This window comes from Scyliorhinus torazame, chromosome 24 (genome assembly GCF_047496885.1).
Source record: "Scyliorhinus torazame isolate Kashiwa2021f chromosome 24, sScyTor2.1, whole genome shotgun sequence".
NCBI lineage: Eukaryota > Metazoa > Chordata > Chondrichthyes > Carcharhiniformes > Scyliorhinidae > Scyliorhinus > Scyliorhinus torazame.
In genome coordinates this window covers 51,305,251-51,323,479 of record NC_092730.1, presented here as the reverse complement: position 1 = coordinate 51,323,479, position 18,229 = coordinate 51,305,251, and the positions used below count along the sequence as shown (strand labels likewise).

The 18,229-nt window shown below is 49.5% G+C and overlaps 1 protein-coding gene across 1 annotated transcript in view; it reads left to right on the top strand.

Annotated features, from left to right (window-relative positions):
• Positions 1–687: 687 nt before the first annotated feature.
• LOC140400056 (histone H2B-like) overlaps positions 688–18,229 on the top strand; it is a 71,527-nt gene continuing 53,985 nt past the window's right edge. The window contains exon 1 of the mRNA XM_072489537.1: positions 688–753. The gene's annotated coding sequence lies outside the window, so the exon portion shown is untranslated. The remainder of the gene's footprint in view (positions 754–18,229) is intronic.

Below are 18,229 nucleotides of genomic sequence, written 5' to 3'. Positions count from 1 at the left end.
AAATTGAACCTCACATTGGGACAAACAGACAGCTACAAAAGGTGATTGGTTGAGCTGGAGGGCGCAGGGCCACTTGCAGCCACACACACAGTCCCCCCAACACGGGCTCTACAGGAGGTTTTGCTCCACATGTGATGACAGTGAAATGGGGAATACTCCCATTGATTCTCAACGCGGAATTGCTGCGGGGATCTGCGCATGCCCGGTGAACCACGCCCCAGAGACGTCACTCTGAGATTAAGCGCATGCGCAGCCCCTCCCCCACACACTCTCCATTTGGTCAGTGAGTGGAATCGCTTTGTTGAAACTGAGTGAAATGTCAATGTCAGGGCCCAGGTCAGCGAGGAAACAGCGTTCTCATTGCAGCAGCACCTCCATCTGGGAGTGTGAGCAAAGAGGCTCAGAGTCATTACTGACTCGGGGGGAGTTCAGGGAGAATCGGGGGCTGTTTGCAAGAGGCGCAGCGGAGCACGATCTTGTTCCGGGACTTGGGGGGGGGGGGGGGAAGGGAGAGCTCTTTCTGGGCCTGGCTTATTGTCTGATTCTGGGTTAGGATTTGGAGAGTATTTTCTTTCTTTTACTGATTATCAGTTGAAAGAATAGATTGATCAATCATTGGTCTCATCTGACCCTAACTTACATGGGATTTGTTTTCTTCTTCCTAGTTCAACAGATGAAAAGAGGAGTTCCAAGATGATGATTATGATGATTCCTCAGCAACGTGAATGTGCAGCCGTCTCCTTCTAACTGACTGTAAGTACAATATTAATGCAACATTGCAGAGACACACACACAACATCAGCTCCACCGTCACAGAGCAGAAGCAGACAGACTAGCTTTGACCTCAAGTCCCAGATGAACATGTCCAATCCAACAGTCCTCATTATCCAATTGAAGAAATTCAAGTAAATCTGGACTTCTGGAGAAAATGTAAATATTATTTACAGATACACGAGAGGACAGGTGGCATAATTTTTCACAATTCACCCCTACTCTCTCATGGAATGTTGGATCAACTTTTGACAACAGCGTTTCATCTGTAAAGTAATCAGTATAGTAGTAATTAGGCTATAGATTCAGCAATCAATGTGCAAGTATCCATTGGCACTTTTTTGTAACTTTCTTAGTTTAAAATATATCAGAAGCAAAACACTTGAATAAGGCATTAACAGAAAAATTATACATTGAAATAGTTCTCCAAAGGGACACTTATCAAATTGTCAGGCCATCCTTCATTCTCACAAGTTGTGAACCTTTGATACAAGTGGAAGGTCGGATAGTACAGCTTATTGAAAAGGGCCGAATTAATCATAAACTTCGACCGAGACACCTCCCAAAACAAAATATTAAATTCCAATCCAAATATCTCATACAATCTCAGATATAATGGTACAGTGTCATTCTCATGAAACAGACATGGAAATAGATCATTTAACATATCAATGTTATCACTAAAAGTAATAATGGAGGATCAATACTGAACAGAATGTTCACCCTTAACTCACAAAACAGATATTGACAAGTACAGAAAACACAATAAAATCTTGCACATCAGAGAGGTGGACAGACTGAGATTACCTGTCCTCTCGTGTATCTGTAAATAATATTACAGACGGAGATTAAACCCAGAATCCCATAACAGAGACAGACAGCTACAAATGCAAGCACAGAGACAGGAGTTAGAGAATCAAATTAATTTTTCCCCTCACACTTATAACAGAGACAGACAGCTACCGTGGAAAACACACTCTCACACATTCAGACACCAACAACTGAGCAAGAAGCAGTAAAATATGCCATATATCATAAATAGACAGTGAGGGTAAAACACACACTCGCGTTTTCTTATGCACATGCTCACTGACAAGTAATTCAGCAGGAAGCACTATATATGCAGTGCATATCACAGGGACTCTCACACCATTAACTGAGCATTAAGCAGTAAAATATGTCATATATCGCACACAGAAACAGAGAGGTTTATACACACTCACTCACACTCTGTCTCTCACACACTCTCACACACCCACGCACTGTCTCTCCCACACACTCACAAATCAATAACTGAGCAGTAATCAAGAATATATTAATTGTATATCACAGAGAGACTGAGGTTAATACACACTCACTCACACACTCTCTCTCACACACACACACTCTCCCTCTGATACACACACCAGTCACTGAGCAGTAATCAATTAAATATGTGATATATACCACAGAGATACAGTGAGGGTAAAACATGCACTCACTCTCTCACTCACACTCTCTCACTCAGTCAGACAGCAGGAACTGAGCAGTAAGCTGTAAAATATGTGTTATGCATCATGGACAGTGAGGGTAAAGCGCACACACTCACATATTTTAACTCTCACACACACTCACGCTCTCTCTCTCTCACACTCTTGTTCCTTCTCTCACAGACTCTCTCTCACACACACACACATACACACCAGTCATTGAGCAGTAAGCAGTTAAATATGCGTTTTATATCGCAGAGGGACAGTGGGGGTAAAACACACATTCGCACACCAGTAACTGAGCAGTAAAATATGTGTTTTTTATCACCGAGACAATGAAGGTAAAACACACACACTCACGCAGACTATTTCTCACACTCAGACACTCCCAAACACACAGTGGCACATTCTCTCACACACACACTCTCATATTCACATACTCTCATATTCACACACTCTCACAACAGTAACTGAGCAGTGAGCAGTAAAATATGCATCATATATCACAGAGACAGTGATGGTCAAATAGATTCTCACTCTCTCTCTCACACACTCACCACACACCCCAGTAACTGAGCAGCAACAGCAAAATATGTGTTATATATCAAAGAGAGACAATGAGGGTTAAATACACATAGGCTCACTCGCTCGCACACCCACTCTCTCTCACGCTCGCCCACTCTCTCTCACGCTCGCCCACTCTCTCTCACACACACCCACACTCTCTCGCGCACACCCGCTCCCTCTCGCGCACACCCGCTCCCTCTCGCGCACACCCGCTCCCTCTCGCGCACACCCGCTCCCTCTCGCGCACACCCGCTCCCTCTCGCGCACACCCGCTCCCTCTCGCGCACACCCGCTCCCTCTCGCGCACACCCGCTCCCTCTCGCGCACACCCGCTCCCTCTCGCGCACACCCGCTCCCTCTCGCGCACACCCGCTCCCTCTCGCGCACACCCGCTCCCTCTCGCGCACACCCGCTCTCGCTCGCGCACACCCGCTCTCGCTCGCGCACACCCGCTCTCTCTCGCGCACACCCGCTCTCTCTCGCGCACACCCGCTCTCTCTCGCGCACGCACGCCCGCTCTCTCTCGCGCACGCACGCCCGCTCTCTCTCGCGCACGCACGCCCGCTCTCTCTCGCGCACGCACGCCCACTCTCTCTCACACACGCACGCCCACTCCCCTCTTGCACACACACCAACTCTCTCTCACGCACACCCACTCTCAAACATATCAGTAACTGAGCAGCATAAACTAATATATGCCTTCTGTATCACAGAGACAATGAGGAGAAAAATTCTTGGAAGTGCAGGGTCGGATTAGGACAAGTCGGCATGGATTTAGTAAGGGGAGGTCGTGCCTCGCAAACCTGTTAGAGTTCTTTGAAGAGATAACAAATAGGTTAGACCAAGGAGAGCCAATGGATGTTATCTATCTTGACTTCCAAAAGGCCTTAGATAAGGTGCCTCATGGGAGACTGCTGAGTAAAATAAAGGCCCATGGTATTCGAGGCAAGGTACTAACATGGATTGACGATTGGCTGTCAGGCAGAAGGCAGAGAGTTGAGATAAAAGGTTCTTTTTCGGAATGGCAACCGGTGACGAGTGGTGTCCCGCAGGGTTCAGTGTTGGGGCCACAGCTGTTTTCTTTATATATTAACGATCTAGATGACGGGACTGGGGGCATTCTGGCTAAGTTTGCCGATGATACAAAGATAGGTGGAGGGGAGGTAGAATGGAGGAGGTGGGGAGGCTGCAGAAAGATTTAGACAGTTTAGGAGAGTGGTCCAAGAAATGGCTGATGAAATTCAATGTGGGCAAGTGCGAGGTCTTGCACTTTGGAAAAAAGAATAGAGGCATGGACTATTTTCTAAACGGTGACAAAATTCATAATGCTGAAGTGCAAAGGGACTTGGGAGTCCTGGTCCAGGATTCGCTAAAGGTAAACTTGCAGGTTGAGTCCGTAATTAAGAAAGCAAATGCAATGTTGTCATTCATGCAAATGCAATGTCGTCTTTTAAAATCTTTCCTACTTCAAGACTGTGACAAAAACAACTTTACACCTTGGTTTCGATAAAACTAACTTTGTCTTTATTGACCAAAGTCTGCATGCAGATGGCTACAGGTTAGAGAGAGAGAGAGAGCTGTTAAGGTAAACCTGCTCATTCTTTCTCAAGCTCGCAAAGACATGGAGAAAACGTTCAATATTTATACAAAAGCTGTATCATTTTACAAAAACAGACCTTGTTCAAAAATGTCAATACAGTCATAACTTCTGATCAAACATGTTGTCATGGAAAGACCCTGACTCGGCTTATTTGCAGTATTTTGTCTTTAGAGGGTTTAAGACGTGGTCCTATTTTGTTTTTACCTCTGCCCTCATGATGCCTTGACGCAGATGAACCTAGGACATGAGGAGGTTGTGTTATTAGGACATTCCTAGATCGTGGCTTTGTTATCAGGTTTTAATAAGGTCAGGCACTATTTTCCCTCTTCTGGCCTTGTATGATACAATTATGTGGATTCTTAGCTTTGTCTAGTTTGTCAGGGTCTGATCTTGGCACTTAGCCGACACAGCTGTCCGACACTTGGTTACATAAATTGGCTATTTTTCCCATCATGCTATTGCTGAGTTTGTACACTTTCACATCAAGAGGCTTGGAATATAAAAGCAGGGATGTACTTCTGAAGCTTTATAAAGCATTAGTTAGGCCCCATTTAGAATACTGTGAGCAATTTTGGGCCCCACACCTCAGGAAGGACATACTGGCGCTGGAGCGGGTCCAGCGGAGATTCACACGGATGATCCCAGGAATGGTAGGCCTAACATACGATGAACGTCTGAGAATCCTGGGATTATATTCATTGGAGTTTCGGAGGTTGAGGGGAGATCTAATAGAAACTTACAAGATAATGAATGGCTTAGATAGGGTGGATGTAGGGAAGTTGTTTCCATTAGCAGGGGAGACGAGGACCCGGGGGCACAGCCTTAGAATAAAAGGGAGTCACTTTAGAACAGAGGTGAGGAGAAATGTCTTCAGTCAGAGAGTGGTGGGTCTGTGGAATTCATTGCCACAGAGGGCGGTGGAGGCCGGGACGTTGAGTGTCTTTAAGACAGAAGTTGATCAATTCTTGATTTCTCGAGGAATTAAGGGCTAAGGAGAGAGAGCGGGTAAATGGAGTTGAAATCAGCCATGATTGAATGGTGGAGTGGACTCGATGGGCCGAATGGCCTTACTTCCGCTCCTATGTCTTATGGTCTTAAAACTGACACCCACTCTTCTGCTCACACTCTCTCTCTCACACACACACACCGTTAACTGAATATTACAAGGTTTTAGACATCACTGAGAATCTCACACACTCTCTCACTCACGCACACACTCATAAACCATTAACTGAGCAGTAAGCAGTAAAATATATGTTATGTACCATAGAGTGACAGTGAGGATAAAGCACCCACTCATACACACACACTCTCTCACACACACCAGTGAGCATCATATATCACGGAGAAACAATGAGGGCAAATCACACTTTCACACTCTCCATACAGGCACTATCTCTCACACACACTCATGCTCTCTCACACACCAGTCACTGAGCAGTAAACAGTTAAATATGCATTGTATGTCTCAGGGGGATAGTGAGGGTAAAACACACTCTCGCCACTCTCACATACTCACACACTCCAGCAACTGAGCAGTGAGCAGCAAAATATGTTGTATATGATAGACAGACAGTCAGGGTAAAACACACACTCGCACACTCTCCAACACCTGTTACTGAGCAGTAAAATGTGTTATATATCACAGAGATGATGTGGAGATGCCACCGTTGGACTAGGGTGAGCACAGTAAGAAGTCTTACAACACCAGGTTAAAGTCCAAAAGGTTTGTTTCGAAGCACCACCTGTGGGACTTGAACCTGGTGTTGTTAGAACATAGAACAGTACAGCACAGAACAGGCCCTTCGGCCCTCGATGTTGTGCCGGGCTTTGTCCGAAACCAAGATCAAACTATCCCTCTCCCTGTCATTCTGGTGTGCTCCATGTGCCTATCCAATAACCGCTTGAAAGTTCCTCAATGTCCGACTCCACTATCACAGCAGGCAGTCCATTCCACACTCTAACCACTCTCTGAGTAAAGAACCTACCTCGGACATCCCTCCTATATCTCCCACCGCAAACCTTATAGTTATGCCCCCTTGTAACAGCTACATCCTCCCGAGGAAATAGTCTCAGAACGTCCGCTCTATCTATCCCCCCTCATCATCAATATAAACCTCTATTAAGTCGCCTCTCATCCTCCTTCACTCCTATGAGAAAAGCTCTAGATCCATCAACCTTTCCTCATAAACCTACCCTCCAATCCAGGCAGTATCCTGGTAAATCTCCTCTGCACCCTTTCCAATACTTCCACATCCTTCCTATAATAAGGTGACCAGAACTGCATACAATACTCCAAATGTGGTCTCATCAGGGTCGTGTAAATTGCAGCATAACCCCACGGCTCTTAAACACAAGCCCCTGTTAATAAACACTAACACGCTATAGATCTTCTTCACGGCTCTGTCCACTTGAGTGGCAACCTTCAGAGATCTGTGGACATGAACCCCAAGATCTCTCTGTTCCTCCACATTCCTCTGAACCCTGCCGTTGACCCTGTAATCCGCATTCAAATTTGTCCGACCAAAATGAATCACCTCGCACTTATCAGGGGTTAAACTCCATCTGCCAATTTGCGGCCCAGCTCTGCATCTTATCAATGTCTCTTTGCAGCCTACAACAGCCCTCCACCTCATCCACTACTCCATCAATCTTGGTGTCATCAGCAAATTTACTGACCCAACCTTCAGCCCCCTCCTCCAAGTCATTGATAAAAATCACAAATAGCAGAGGACCCAGCACTGCTCCCTGTGGTACACCGCTGGTAACTGGTCTCCAGTCTGAAAATTTTCCATCCACCACCACCCTCTGTCTTCTATGTGATAGCCAGTTACTTATCGAATTGGCCAAATTTCCCTCGATCCCATACCTCCTTACTTTCTTCATGAGCTGACCATGGGGAACCTCATCAAAAACCTTACTGAAATCCATGTATAGTACATCAACTGCTCTACTTTCATCTGCACACTTCGCTCCTCAAAGAATTCAATCAAATTTGTGAGGCAAGACCCTTCACGAATCCTTGTTGACAATCCCGGATTAAGCTGCATCTTTCCACATGGTCATTAATCTTATCCCTCAGGACACTTTCCATGAACTTATCGACCACCGAGGGCAGCACGGTGGCACAGTGGTTAGCATTGCTGCCTACGGCGCTGAGGACCCGGGTTCGAATCCCGGCCCTGGGTCACTGTCCGTGTGGAGTTTGCGCATTCTCCCAGTGTCTGCGGGGGTTTCACCCCCACAACCCAAAGATGTGCAAGTTAGGTGGATTGGACAAGCTAAATTGCCCCTTAATTGGGCAATCTTTCCAAATGGTCATTAAACCTATCCCTCAGGACCCTTTCTACTAACCTACCGACCACCGAAGTAAGACTAACCGGCCTATAATTACTAGGGTCATTCCTATTGCCTTTTTTGAACAGAGGAACAACATTCGCCACTCTCCGGTCCTCTGGCACTATCCCCGTGGACAGTGAGGACCCAAAGATCAAAGCCAAAGGCTCTGCAATCTCATCCCATGCCTCCCAAAGAAACCGAGGATATTTCCCATCTGGCTCAGGGGACATGTTGCCCCTCAGATTTTTCAAAATTCCTCATAAATCTTCCCTCAGAACATCTACCTCCTCCAGCCTACCCGCCTGTCTCACACACTCATCCTCAAAAACATAGCCCCTCTCTTTGGTGAACACTGAAGAAAAGTATTCATTCAACGCCTCTCCTGTCTCTTCTGATGCCACACAGAAGTTCCCACTACTGTCCTTGACCGGCCCTAACCTCACCCTGGTCATTCTTTTATTTTTCACATAAGAGGAAAAAGCCTTGGGGTTTTCATTGATCCGACCCGCCAAGGACTTCTCATGCCCCCTCCTAGCTCTCCTAAGCCCTTTTTTAAGCTCATTCCTTGCTACTTTCTAACCCTCAAGCGACCCTACTGAACCTTGTTTTCTCATCCTTACATACGCTTCCTTTTTCCTCTTGACATGACATTCAACCTCTTTTGTGAACCATGGTCCCCTCACATGGGCATTTGCTCCCTGCCAGACAGGGACATACCTATCAAGGACACGCAGTATTTGTTCCTTGACCAAGCTCCACTTTTCATTTGTGCTTTTCCCTGACAGTTTCTGTTCCCATCTTATGCTTCCGAATTCTTGCCTAATCGCATCATCATTACCCCTCCCACAATTATTATTATTTTTAAAAAAATAATTTTTATTAAAGGTTTTCATAAAATATCAATAACAAAATGAAAAAGAAACCCAACAGGGTTAAGTACAAAACACAGTCCAGAAAAACAACCCTCCATATCCCCCTCCCGCCCTGTACATAAATAATAAATTAACATTGACACCCTGACTTAATACAACAAGTATATCCAACCCCTCAGACCCTCCAGTGTAAATAACAAAAACAAAAAAAATAAAGTGAACCCCCCCCCCCCCCGCCCGAGTTGCTGCTGCCATTAACCAATGTCTACCGCTCTGCCAGGAAGTCTAAGAACGGTTGCCACTGCCTAAAGAACCCTTGTACCGACCCTCTCAAGGCGAATTTCACCCTCTCCAACTTAATAAACCCCGCTATATCGTTGATCCAGGATTCCACGCTTGGCCGCCTCGCATCCTTCCACTGAAGAAGAATCCTTCGCCGGGCTACCAGGGATGCAAAGGCCAGAATTCCGGCCTCTTTCGCCTCCTCTGCTCCCAAATTTTGAGGGCAGCCACCACCACCGGGCTCGTGGTATACCTGCTTGGAGGGAGCGGCAGCGGTGCCGTTGCCAGCGCCCCCAGTCTCGTACCCACACAAGATGCCGTCTCCAGCCTCTTCCATGCGGCCCCCTCCCCCTCCATCACCGACTTGCGCACCATCGTCGCATTGGCGGCCCAGTAGTATCCACAGAGGTTGGGCATCACCAGTGCCCCCCTATCTCTCCTCCGCTCCAGGAACACCCTTCTCACCTTCGGGGTCCGTCGCGCCCACACAAACCCCATTATACTCCTGTTAACCCGCCTGAAAAAGCCTTCGGGATAAACACGGGGAGGCACTGGAACAGGAATAAAAACCTTGGGAGCACCGTCATTTTGATTGACTGCACCCTACCCGCCAAGGACAGCGGCAACGCGTCCCACCTCTTGAACTCCTCCTCCATTTGCTCCACCAGCCTTGTAAAGTTAAGCCTATGCAGGGCCCCCCAGCTCCTGGCCACCTGGACTCCCAGATACATGAAGCTCCTCTCCGCCTTTTTTAGTGGGAGCTCACCAATCCCCCTCTCCTGGTCCCCTGGATGAACTACGAACAGCTCGCTCTTCCCCATGTTGAGGATGTACCCCGAAAAGTCCCTGAATTCCCTAAGAATCCTCATTACTTCTGGCATTCCTCCCACCGGGTCCATCACATACAGCAGCAGGTCGTCCGCATAAAGTGACACCCTATGCTCCTCCCCACCACGCACCAACCCCCTCCAGTTCCTTGACTCCCTCAGTGCCATAGCCAGGGGTTCAATCGTCAGTGCGAAGAGCAGGGGGGATAGGGGACACCCCTGTCTCATCCCTCGGTGCAACGGAAAGTACCCTGACCTCTTCCTGTTTGTGGCCACACTCGCCATCGGGACCTCATACAACAGCCTAACCCACCTGACAAACCCCTCCCCAAACCCAAACCTCTTCAGCACCTCCCACAGATACCCCCACTCTACCCTATCGAAGGCTTTCTCAGCGTCCATCGCTACCACTATTTCCGCCTCCCACTCCCTCGCCGGCATCATGATCACGTTCAAAAGCCTCCGCACATTCGCGTTCAACGGTCTCCCCTTCACAAACCCCGTCTGGTCTTCATGGATGATCTGCGGCACACAATCCTCAAGGCTAAGACCTACACCAGCACCTTGGCATCTACATTTAGCAAGGAAATCGGTCTGTAAGACCCACACTGCAGGGGATCCTTGCCCGCTTCAGGATCAAGGAGATCAGTGCCCGGGACATCGTCGGGGGCAAAGCCCCCTCCTCCCTTGCCTCATTGAAGGTCCTAACTAACAGCGGGCCCAACAGGTCCAGATATGTTTTCAAGAATTGGACCGGGAAACCATCCGGCCCCTGTTCCTACCTTGCCTGCATGCTTCCTATCCCTTTGATCAGCTCCTCCAGCCCAATTGGGGCCCCAAATCCCGCCACCAGTCCCTCTTCCACCTTTGGAAACCTCAATTGGTCCAGGAAGCGGCCCATCCCTCCCCCCTCCCGTGAGCTCGGATCGGTACAATTCCTCGTAGAAGTCCCTGAAGACCCCATTGATGCCCGCTCCACTCCGCGCGCCCCCCCCCCCCCCCCCCCCCACTGTCCTTAACTTAGCTGCGTCCTGCTTCTGAAGCTGATGTGCCAGCATCCGGCTTGCCTTTTCCCCATACTCGTAAATCGCCCCCTGGGCCTTCCTCCACTGCACCTCCGCCTTCCTGGTGGTCACCAGGTCGAATTTGGCCTGGAGGCTGCGCCTCTTCCTCAGCAATCCTTCCTCGGGCTCCTCCGCATACCTCCTGTCTACCCTCACCATCTCCCCCACCAGCCTCTGTCCCCACTCCCTCCGCTCCTTGTGGGCCCTAATGGAGTTCAGCTCTCCCCTCACCACCGCCTTCAGTGCCTCCCATAGCATCCCCACTCGGACCTCCCCGTTGGCGTTGGTCTCCAGGTACCTCTCTATACTCCCTCGGACCCGCTCGCTCACCTCCTCGTCCGCCAACAGCCCCACCTCCGAGCGCCACAGCGGGCGCTGGTCCCTCTCCTCCCCCATCTCCAAGTCCACCCAATTCGGGGCGTGGTCCTAAATGGCTATTGCCGAATACTGAGTATCCTCTACTCTCGCTATCAACGCCCAACTCGAGATGAAAAAGTCGATTCGGGAATAACCCTTATGGACATGTGAGAAGAATGAAAATTCCCTAGCCCCCGGCCTTGCAAATCCCCAAGGGTCCACCCCTCCCATCTGGTCCATAAACCCCCCTCAGCACTCTAGCCGCCGCCGGCTTCCTACCCGTCCTAGACCTGGAGCGATCCAGTGTCGGGTCCAGCACCGTGTTAAAGTCTCCCCCCATTATCAGGCCCCCCACTTCCAAGTCTGGGATCCGACCCAACATACGCCGCATAAAACCCGCATCGTCCCAGTTTGGGGCATACACATTGACCAGTACCACCCTCTCTCCCTGCAACTTACCACTTACCATCATGTACCTGCCGCCATTATCTGCCACAATGCTCAACGCCTCAAACGACACCTTCCTTCCCACCAAGATCGCCACCCCTCGATTTTTGGCATGCAGCCCCGAGTGAAACACCTGACCTACCCACCCTTTCCTCAATCTTACTTGGTCTGCCACCTTCAGGTGTGTCTCCTGAAGCATAACCACATCCGCCTTGAGCCCCTTCAGGTGAGCGAACACGCGGGCCCGCTTAATCGGCCCATTCAGTCCCCTTACATTCCAGGTTATCAGCCGGATCAGGGGGCTTCCCGCCCCCCTCTCCCGCCGACTAGCCATGGCCCCTCCTTGGCCAGCCACGTGCCCACACCCCACACCCGGCCCGTTCCCCACAGCGGCATACCCCCGTCTAGTCCCCCCCCACCCCCACTCTCTCCAGCTCCTCCTTGACCATAGCAGCAGCTCTATTTCCCCCCCCACTCAACCCCCCTCCCCCGGTTAGGACCCATCCTAGCTGATTTACTCCCCCCATTGCACTTCTGCAAGTCAGCTGTCTCCTGCTGACCCCGGCCACTCCCGCCTCTCCTTCGACTCCTCCCATTGTGTGGCACACCCTCCTCTCCCATCCCCATCCATAGGCTCTCCCCCTCCCCCTTCTGTTCTAAGCGCGGGAAACAACCCTCGCTTCCCCGCCCCGGCCCCGCCCCCTCCAGTCTTCAGCGTGGGATAAAGCCCGCGCTTTCCACCTACCAGGCCCCGCCACCTCTGACGCAGCTCCTTTTACAGGCCCTCTCCCCTCACCCCTGACTCGGGCCTCCCCCTCCCCCGCGGGGCCCCATCTCACCTTCAAGAGCCCCCCCGACCAACCCAACCAAAACAGTGCCCAACCCGCCCCAGCCACCTTCTCCGACCCAAAAGAGAAAAAACACAAAGAAAAAGAAACCCGGAGCAATACAAAAGCCCCCCCCCTCGAAACAAAAATAAACATAGCATATCAACCATAGTCCCCAATCGCCCATCCCGACCCTCAATCTGTGTCCAACTTCTCGGCCTGAACAAAGGCCCACACCTCCTCCGGAGACTCAAAATAATGGTGCCGGTCCTTGTCGGAAACCCACAGTCGCGCCGGGTGCAACATGCCAAACTTCACCCCCTTCCTGTGCAGCACCGCCTTCGCTCAATTGTACCCGGCCCTCCTCTTCGCCACCTCCGCACTCCAGTCCTGATATATCCGAACCTCCGCGTTCTCCCACCTGCTGCTCCTCTCCTTCTTGGCCCACCTGAACACACATTCCCGATCGACGAACCGATGGAACCTCACCAGCACCGCCCGCGGAGGCTCGTTAGCCTTGGGCCTCCTCACCAGCACTCGATGGGCCCCTTCCAGCTCCAGGGGCTCCTGGAAGGACCCCGCTCCCATCAGCGAGTTCAACATGGTGACCACATAGGCCCCCACGTCCGGCCCCTCCAGCCCCTCCGGGAGGCCCAGAATCCGCAGATTCTTCCACCTCGACCGATTCTCCATCTCCTCGAACCGCTCCTGCCATTTCTTGTGGAGCGCCTCGTGCGCCTCCACCTTTCCTGCCAGGCCTAAGATCTCGTCCTCATTGTCAGAGATCTTTTGTCGAGCCTCGCGGATCGCCACTCCCTGGGCCGTCTGTGTCTCCAGCAGCTTATCAATAGAAGCCTTCATCGTCTCGAGCAGGTCCATTTTATTCTCTCTGAAGCAGCGCTGGATACCCTCCTGCTGCTCTTCCGCCCACTGCATCCACGCTGCCTTGTCTCCGCCCGCCGCCATTTTGTCCTTCTTCCCTCGCACCTTCTTCGGGTCCACCACCACCTTTTTTTTCACCCCGCTCCTAGTTGAAGCCATATACTGACGGGGAGCTGTTGTAGACTCCTTCCCACACTGGGAAACGTCGAAAAAGTGCCGTTGGGGGCATTGAAAAGAGCCCAAAAGTCCGTTTTTGTGGGAGCCGCCGAATGTGCGACTTAGCTCCGCATAGCCGCAACCGGAAGTTCCCCCCTCCCCCAATTATAAACCTTGCCCTGCCGTATGGCCCTATCCCTCTCCAGCAAGACTTCTTGCTGTTTTCACAGAGGGACAGTGAGGGTACAACACATGCTTACACGCGCTCTCCCCACACACACACTCTCTCTCACACACACGCCAGTTACTGAGCAGTGAAATATGTTATTTTTGATAGACAGTGAGGATAAAACACTCACACACCTGTGACTGAGCAGTAAAATATGTTATATATCACAGAGAGACAATGAAGGTAAAACACACACTCTCTCCCCCCACACACTCACACTCCTGCAGACTATTTCTCACACTCACACCCTCCCTCACACAGACTGACACACTCTTTGCACACGCTCCCTCACACACACACTCTTTCATATTCACACTTTCTGATACTCACACTCTCTGACACAACAGTTACTGAGTAAAAAGCAGTAAAATATGCATCATCTATCATAGAGACAATGATGGTAAAACACACGCTCACTCTCTCTCATACACACACCAGTAACTGGGCAGGAACAGGAAAATATGTGCAATATATCAAAGAGAGATAGAGGGTAAAATGCAAACATGCTCACACACACACATGCTCACACACACACATGCTCACACACACACATGCTCACACACACACATGCTCAAACACACACATGCTCACACACACACATGCTCACACACACACATGCTCACACACACACATGCTCACACACACACATGCTCACACACACACATGCTCACACACACACATGCTCACACACACATGCTCACACACATGCTCACACTCACACATGCTCACACTCACACATGCTCACACTCACTCATGCTCACACTCACATGCTCACACACATTCATGCTCACACACACTCATGCTCACACACACATGCTCACACACACTCATGCTCACACACACACATGCTTACACACACACATGCTTACACACACACATGCTCACACACACACATACTCTCTCACACGCACTCGCTCTCACACGCGCACTCGCGCTCTCACACGCGCTCGCTCTCACGCACGCGCTCGCTCTCACGCACGCGCTCGCTCTCACACGCGTTCGCTCTCACACGCGTTCGCTCTCACACGCGTTCGCTCTCACGCGCGCTCGCTCTCACACGCGCGTGCGCTCTCACACACGAGCTCGCTCTCACACACGCGCCCAATCTCACACACGCGCTCGCTCTCACACACGCACTCGCTCTCACGCGCACTCGCTCTCACACACATTAATGCGATCACTCACACTCTCTCACACACATAAACACACACTCACTCATCAATAACTGATCAGTCAGCAGAAAATACGTGTTATATATCATAGAGTGATATTGAAAATAAAACACACGCACACACACTCACATTCTCTCACTCTGACACACCAGTAACTGAGCAGGAAGCAGTAAAATATGCATTATATATCACAGAGACATTGAGGATAAAACTCACACACACTAACTTAGCAGTAAACAGTAAGTATGCGTTCTATATCACAGCGAGATTGCGAGTTAGACGAACAAGGCAGATGAAGTGAGAACATGGGGTTATGATGTATTTGCTGTCACTGAATCACAGTTGGGAGAGGGGAAGGATTGGAAGCTCAATATTCCAGGATACAGGATCTCCAGGAGAGATAGGGCAGGAGGTAAAAGAGGAGGGAGTGTCACAATTTTGATCAGAGAATGAATTACAGCAGTAAGGAGAGATGACATCTTAGAAATCTCTTCAACTGGATTGGATTTTGTTCATTGTCACGTGGACCGAGGTACAGTGAAAAATATTTTTCTGCGAGCAGCTCAACAGATCATCAAGTACATGAAAAGAAAAGGAAATAAAAGAAAATACATAATAGGGCAACACAAGGTACACAATGTAACTACATAGACACTGGCATCGGGTGAAGCATACAGGGGTGTAGTGTTAATGAGGTCAGTCCATAAGAGGGTCGTTTAGGAGTCTGGTAACAGTGGGGAAGAAGCTGTTTTTGAGTTTGTTTGTGCGTGTTCCCAGACTTTTGTATCTCCTGCCCGATGGAAGAAGTTGGAAGAGTGAGTAAGCCGGGTGGGAGGGGTCTTTGATTGTGCTTGCCGCTTTCCCCAGGCAGTGGGAGGTGTAGATGGAGTGAATGGATGGGAGGCAGGTTCGTGTGATGGACTGGGTGGTGTTCACGACTCTCTGAAGTGTCTTGCGGGTTTGGGCCGAGCGGTTGCCATACCAGGCCGTGATGCAGCAGCTAGGATGCTTTCTATGGTGCATCTGTAAAAGTTGGTACGAGTTAATGTGGACATGCCGAATTTCCTTAGTTTCCTGAGGAAGTAAAGGCCCTGTTGAGATTTCTTGGTGGTAGCGTCGATGTGGGTGGACCAGGACAGATTTTTGGAGATGTGAACCACTAGGAATTTGAAACTGCTAACAATCTCCACCTCGGCCTCATAGATGCTGACAGTGGTGTGTCCAGTTCTTAGCTTTCTGAAGTCAATGACCGGCTCTTTAGATTTGCTGGCATTGAGGGAGAGGTTGTTGTCGCTACACCACTCCACTAGGTTCTCGATCTCCATCCTGTATTCTGACTCGTCATTATTTGCGATTCGGCCCACTATGATCGTATCATCAGCAAACATGTGGATGGGGTTGGAAACAAATTTTGCCACGCAATCATGTGTGTACAAGGAGGATAGTAAGGGGCTAAGTAGGCAGCCTTGCGGGGCCCAGATATTAGAACTATACTGAAGCCAAATGGGAAGAACTTAAAAACCAAAAAGGAGCAATCACATTGCTGGAGTGTTCCATTGGCCCCCTAACCATCCGAGAGAAATAGAAGAGTGAATATGGAGGCAAATTTCAGAGAAGTGGAAAAGTAATAGGGTTGTGATAGTGGGAACAGTGGGGGATCGCAACTTCCTCAATATGAACTGGGGTAGTCATAGTGTGAACGGTTTAGAGGGAGCGTAATTCTTAAAATGCATCCATGAGAACTTTTTAAGCCAGTACGTAGAAGGACAGACAAGAGAGGAGCGGTCTTGGGCTTCATTTTCAGTAACGAAGCTGGACAAGTGGTTGAAGTATCGTTGGGGGAGCATTTTGCAGACAGTGATCATAACTTCATTAGATTCAAGATAGTTCTGGAAAAGGAGATGGATGGACCTGAGATCAAAGTTCACAAATGGAGGAAGGCTGATTTTAATAAGATCAGATATGATTTGGCCAGAGTTGATAGGGAGCAGACACCATTAGGTAAATCTGTGACAGAACAGTGGGACACATTCAACAAGGAAATAGGGAGAGTACACGGCCAACATGTTCCAATCAAGAAAAGGGTGGGACCAACAAATCCAGTCAACCATGTATATTGAGGGATATACAGCGTTGGATAAGTAGAAAAGGGGAGGCTGGTGGCAGATATCAAGGGCTCAAAACAGCAGAAGTGCTAGAGGTGTATCGAATGTGCAAGAGGGGACTTAAAACGGAAATGAGGAGAGCAAAAAGGAGACATGAAGATAGAACATTACAGCGCAGTACAGGCCCTTTGGCCCTCGATGTTGTGCCGACCTGTGAAACCACTCTAAAGCCCATCTACACTATTCCCTTATCGTCCATATGTCTATCCAATGACCATTTGAATGCCCTTAGTGTTGGCGAATCCACTACTGTTGCAGGCAGGGCATTCCATGCCCTTACTACTCTCTTAGCAAAGAACCTACCTCTGTCCTATATGCTTTGTTATTCAATGTTACATTTCTGATAATGACTTCAGCTGATGATTTAAGATCTCACTGCATCCGTTGAAAAAAATACAGAGGTTTGTCCTGGAACTCGCCCTGCTTACTCTTCAAATGTCTTTGACATTTTGAGGGTTTTAAACTTTCATTTGCCAGTAATTCCCTGCATGTAACACCCATGAAATTTGACTCCTGATTGCAGTGGCACAATTTATAAACCCACCCCTCAAATACTCATCGTTGTGCTGCTTTGTTCCTGTTTTCAGCTTCTTCATGGATTGTTCACCAGAGGCCCTGGAGTTCACTCCAGCACTGCTGGCAGCTGCAAAATGGAGGAATCTGGCTCGGGCCCAGAACACGTGATGTCAGCGTACGGGGCGTGTGACCTGCACTCTGGTGCCGCCTCCGGTGGGAGGACTCCAGAATTTGCTGAAAATAACTGGCCTGGGACTGTGCACTGACATCAGGAGGAGCCGGTCCACCTTGCGCACTACTTGATAAGGTGGGCATGCGCGGGATGGCCGTTAATCTTAAAACGGCCATCACAGCCGGCACTTTTAAAAGCTGGTCGTGACCATTGGCCATTCCTCCTGCAATCTGGATTATCGCCACCCTCCTGTAACCTTCCCGAGATCCACCCATAGGTCACGACCGTGAGCTTTAAACTGCCAGGCCTATGGTACCCTTGTCTCTAATAGCCGATGCACAGAGTTTAAGAACAGGCAGGTTCTGCTGGAACTATAAAAACGTTAGTTAGGCCTCAGCTGGAGAAATACAACCACACTCACAATGTATCAGAGAGTGAGTAAATCCCACACTCACACACTGTATCAGAGAGTGAGTAAATCCCACACTCACACACTGTATCAGAGAGTGAGTAAA